The sequence below is a fragment of the Microtus pennsylvanicus genome, chromosome 1, assembly GCF_037038515.1.
Source record: "Microtus pennsylvanicus isolate mMicPen1 chromosome 1, mMicPen1.hap1, whole genome shotgun sequence".
NCBI classification, from domain to species: Eukaryota; Metazoa; Chordata; class Mammalia; order Rodentia; family Cricetidae; genus Microtus; species Microtus pennsylvanicus.
The window spans coordinates 92,954,515-92,959,988 of record NC_134579.1 but is presented as its reverse complement, the minus strand read 5'-3'; positions in this window follow the sequence as shown (position 1 = coordinate 92,959,988).

Genomic DNA, 5,474 nt, shown 5'->3' with positions numbered 1-5,474 from the left:
GCAGAGAAACAGGAAATGGCCGCTCCACTCACATCCGGCCTCCCCTCCCCCTCGGTGCCGTCGACGCAGCTCCCAGGCTCCGGGCGGGGCCGCTCCCGCCCGCGCCGTTCCTGGGTTCCACCGGCTTTCGGGAACGCTCGGAAGTACTCGGCTCCAGCCGGCGAACGCGCCTCGAAGGGCCGTGGGGCGGGGCGTCCGCCATCTTGGCACGCTCCCGCATCCCGGGCGTGACCGAGTTTAGGAAGGTCTGCGGGTTCTGGGGCTACCAGTTTGGCTATCTGGAAGGGCCCCGTTCTCCCGCCTGCTCTCCTGCCAACGCCATGGAAAGATTCTTGAGCCCCCTTGTTATGGGATAATTACAATATGCTATGGCATGAGGCCCTTCTACAAAATTCTATATAGCTTGAGCCACAGTGAGAGCCTGTCTCAATTTTTCTTTTTTCCTGGAGATGTAGCCAGGTTAGAACGCCCGCCAGCATGTCCCTCGCACATCACAGACCTGCTCAGGTGGCACACCTGTCATCCCAGCACTCGGGAGGTGGAAGCCGTCACTGAAGTGGTGATCGATGTCAACTACATGCGGAGTTCAAGACCCAGCCTGGGCTACGCGTCTCAAAGACAGGCGGGCTTTGTCGATCAGTTGGTAGAGTGCTTTACTAGCGTGACTGAAAACCTAGGTTTGATCCGCACCCCAGAGTGAACAGATGGGGTGCACATCTGGACAGGTGGTAGCAGAAGGATCCCGAGGTCCATTCATCCTCTAGCTAGGCAGTCTAAGGCCAATCTGAACAACCTGACTCTGTCTCAAGGTTGGGGGAGGGGTGCTAAATAAACACAAAACTCTAAGGAAGAAAAAAGATCCTTGTACCATATCATTAAAATAAAATAATAACCATGAAGATAAAGGGTAGCGAGAATTTTTTTTAAGGTTGCTGATATAACAGGGTAGGAATATAATTCATTCACTAATAAGATGGCCTATTAGAAGACAGAAGCATTAAAGATATTTTTTGGAGTATGTGTGATGCGTGTGTGTGTGCGCGCGTGATCGTGTAGAAGTGGTCATACTTGTGCGTGCACATGGGTTGACATCAAGTGTATTTGTCAATGGCTCTCCACCTTATATATTGGAGCAGGGTCCCTCACTGAACCCCAAACTCTCCCATTCCGGTTACTCTAGCCAATCAGCTTGCCCTGGAGCTCCTTCCTTTACCACCTGTGTGCAATGGAATCTTAGGTGAGTCTCCATGCTCCCCCACTACACACACAGGTTCTGGTCCTGTCGCACACTCTGTTCTTCACACTTATGTGGTAAGAAGAGCACAGACTGCCTTTACAGAATACTGGTTCCCAGCACCCACCTCACGTGACTGACAGGCACCTGGAACTCCAGCTCCAGGGTGATCCAGCACCTTTGGCCTCCTCAGACACCCGCATTCACAAGTGTGTGCATGTGAGCACACACACACATAATTTAAAATAAACCTTTCTTTTTCTTCCTTCCTTTCTTCCTTTCTTTCAAAAGAAAGCCAGACCAGGGAATCCCACCATCCTAATATCCCAACACTAGAAAGTCAAGAACAAAGGAAAAACAAATAAGGAAAGCAGCCATGGAATTATTCCGGGGGGAATTTCCCAGACAGGGGAGTTTAAGCCAGTTACAGATGGAAAGTGCCCACAAGGAAAGAAAGTTGATCTGCTGCACAGCAAATACTTGTAAAACTTCAGAACAATGTGGAGAGATAAGATCCTTCTGGCTTCCCAAGAGACAACAAAGTCTTAGGGAGCAGGAAGTTAGGATGACTTTGGGTTTCTCAGCAGTTACACTTGAGGGAAAATGCCTTCAGGATTTCTCCGGAAGGCCAGCAAGATGGCCTAATAGGTAAGGGCGAACGCGTCTAACGATGCAAGTTTGGTTGCCTGCGTTCCATCCCTGGAACCCAAGTAAAAGTAGAAGAAGAGAACTCACTCCACACAGTCGTTCTCTGACCTTTGTGTATGTACACGCGTGAGTACACGCACGCACGCGCGCACACACACACACGTGCCCACACCTATAGACTTACAAAATAAAATGTAAAACATTTTATGTTTGTCTTGTTTTCTTTTAGTTTTGAGACAGGTTTTCTCTGTGTTGCCTTGGTTGTCCTAGAACTCGCTCTGTAGACCAGGTTGGCTCAAACTCACCGAGATCTGCCTGTCTCTGCCTCCTGAGTGCTGGGATTAAAAGCATATGCTAGCTACCACTGCTTGGTGTAAAATAATTTTTTTCACGAATACATTTTTTTTAAGAAGAATTCCTGGTCTGGATGTGGTGGTTCACTCTTATAATCCCAGCACTTGGGAGGCAGAGACAGGCAAATCTCTGTAAATTCGGGGTCAGCCTGGTCTACATAGTGAGACCTTGTCTCAAAAAGAAAATTCTTTAGGAAAATTGTGTTTAAGCTAGAACCTTCCTTGTGGCCAATATATTGATCGAGTGGTTGGGTAAAATTAAGAATGCCTTCTGACAATTAAGTTCTCAAGTTTTACCTCCCACATAACATGTTTAAGGAAGCTTCTGGAACATATGCTCTTCCAGGAGGAGGAAATAAAAAAAGAGTTATGAAAGACAGAAACTTGAGCTGCAACGGAGCAGAAGGGAGCCCACAGTGGGGCACGGAAACTTCGTCTTTAACCCACACAAGGTCTGTGCCCATGGCCACTTCCTTCAAATGAACAAACCCACACTTTGTTAACCAGCTGGGTTCCAATGACAGGCCGCAGACAAGACAATGATGCTAAGGGTGGAACAGTAAGGAATGATCTTCTCAGTAGTGTTCCCCACTCCCAATGTTTTATTATAAAAATCTAGGACGGTTGGTAAGATGGCTTTTCACGGGAACAAGCACTTATTGGCAAGTCTGGAGACCTGGATTTGGTCCCCAGGGCCCAGATACTGAAGAAAGAGAACCAATTCCTTTAAGTTTTCCTCTGATTTGTGCGTGCACAAATGCTCAAATACACACACACACACACACACACAAATATAATTTTTAAAAATTAGTGTCGTAGCCAGGCGGTGGTGGCGCATGCCTTTAATCCCAGCACTCGGGAGGCAGAGGCAGACCAATCTCTGTGAGTTCGAGGCCAGCCTGGTCTACAAGAGCTAGTTCCGGGACCGGCACCAAAGCTACAAAGAAACCCTGTATCGAAAAACCAAAAAAAAAAAAAAAAACAAAAAAAAACCAACAACAAAAAAATTAGTGTCGTGTGGTGGCACATGCCTTTAGTCCGGGCACTTCAGAGGCAGAGACAGACCTGTGGATTTGAGACCAGCCTGGTCTACATGTGGCGTTCCAAGCTAGCCAGGGCCACATAGTGAGACTCTATCTGAAAAATGAAAAAAAAAAGTGAGGGGGGGACTTAGTGTTTTGTTTGTTTGTTGTTGTTTGAGACAGGGTTTGTATCACTGGTTGTTCTGGAATTCAACCTATAAACCAGCCTGGCCTCGGACACAGAGATCCTCCTGCCTCTGCTTCCTGATTGCTAACATTAAAGATGTGTGTCACCATACCTGGCCTCTGAAGTTAGTTCTTGTCTTGCACTTTGTTAAGGAGTGGTCTCTGCAGCACTGAGCTTCCAGGTGATTCTGGGTCCACCTCGTGCTGTGCTGCGGGACTGTGACATTATAGATCTTTGCTGTAGCAGCTGCCTTTGTACGTGGGCTGTGGGAATCGAACTCAGGTTACCAGGCTTGGGAAACACTTCATGCTGAGTGATCTCCCAGAATAAATATATGTATATATTTTGTGTGTGTGACTGAATGTATTGTATGGGCACCCTGTGCATGCAGGAGACCATGGAGGTCAGGGAGGGCATGTGGACGCAGGACTGGAGAGCTGGCACAGCACTTTAGAGCTCTTGCTGTGAAATAAATATATGTTATATATGTTGTGTAATAAAACTGACTGGCCCGTAGCTGGTCATGATAAGGTTAGGTGGGAAGGACATTGGGAAGAAGGGCAGAGTCAGAGGAGTTGCCAGACAGATACAGAGAGGAAACAGGAGGTGCAAGATGAAAGAAGTAATGCCATGTGGCAAAATATGGCTTAATATAAACGGGTTAATTTAAGTTTTAAGATGTGACTGGGGGTAGGGGGGCTGGAGAGATGGCTCAGAGGTTAGGAGCATTGCCTGTTCTTCCAAAGGTCCTGAGTTCAATTCCCAGCAACCACATGGTGGCTCACAACCATCTGTAATGAGATCTGGTGCAGAATACAGTATATGTAATAAATAAATAAATTAAAAAAAAAGAGGTAGCTGGGGACAAGCCTAGCCAATAGGCCGAGCATTTATAATTAATAGTAAGTCTCTGAATGGTTATTTGGGCATGGCCGAGACATAGAGAAACTCTGCCTACAACTTGTTGCTCTTACAGAGGACCTGGATTTGATTCCCAGCACCCATGTGGTAGCTCACAACCATCCGTAGTTCCAGTTCCAGTGCCTTCTTCTGACTTCCACAGGTTCCAGGAACACATACATGTAGTACAGGTACGTAACATGAAGGGAAAACACTTATACACATATTCTAAAGGCTGCCGTAGAAGAGGAGGAGGAAGAGGAAGCCATCAAGATACATTGACACTGGAGTTACAGGTGATTGTGAGCTACCCTGTGGGTACTGGAATGTCTGCCACCATAACAAAATACTGCATCTTGGGTAATTTATAAATACTGGAAATTTATTTCTCACAGTGGAGGCTACTGACTTCAATACCAAGGACTCAGCAGAACTGCTGTGCACGCACAGATGCACAAACATATCAGATACACTGTGTATTGTACAGCTAGCATAGTATAATTATCAAACAATAGGGGCTGGAGAGGTGGGCCCCAGAGTAAAGGCCTTACCCTGCAAGAACGAGGATCAGCCAGTTAAGGCACCCTCTCCTCTATTGCTTAGGATCTTAGCTGGGGTCAGCCTTGGGGATTCCTGGGAATTTCTCTAGAGCCAGGTTTCTTGCTAACACCACAATGGCTCCCTCAAACAAGATATCTCTTTCTTTGCTCTCATCTCTGCCCTTCCTCCATCTCGAATATCCCATTCCCTCAAGTTCTCCTCGCCGCTCCCTTTCTCCCTTCCTCTTCCCCTTCCACCCTCCCTTCTCCCCCCCCCCATTGTTTCCAATTTTGTCAGGTGGTCTTGGCTATTTCCACTTTCCAGGAGGATCTATGTATGTTTTTCTTTAGGTTCACCTTATTACTTAGCTTCTCTAGGATCATGAACTATAGGCTCAATATCCTTTGTTTATAGCTAGTGTCCACTTATGAGTGAGTACACATCATATTCATCTTTTTGGGTCTGGGTTACCTCACTCAGGATTTTGTTTTCTAGTTCCATCCATTTGCATGCAAAATTCAAGATGTCATTGCTTTTTACCGCTGAGTAGAGCTCTGACCTTGCCCTCTAGTCAGATTGATGAATATCTT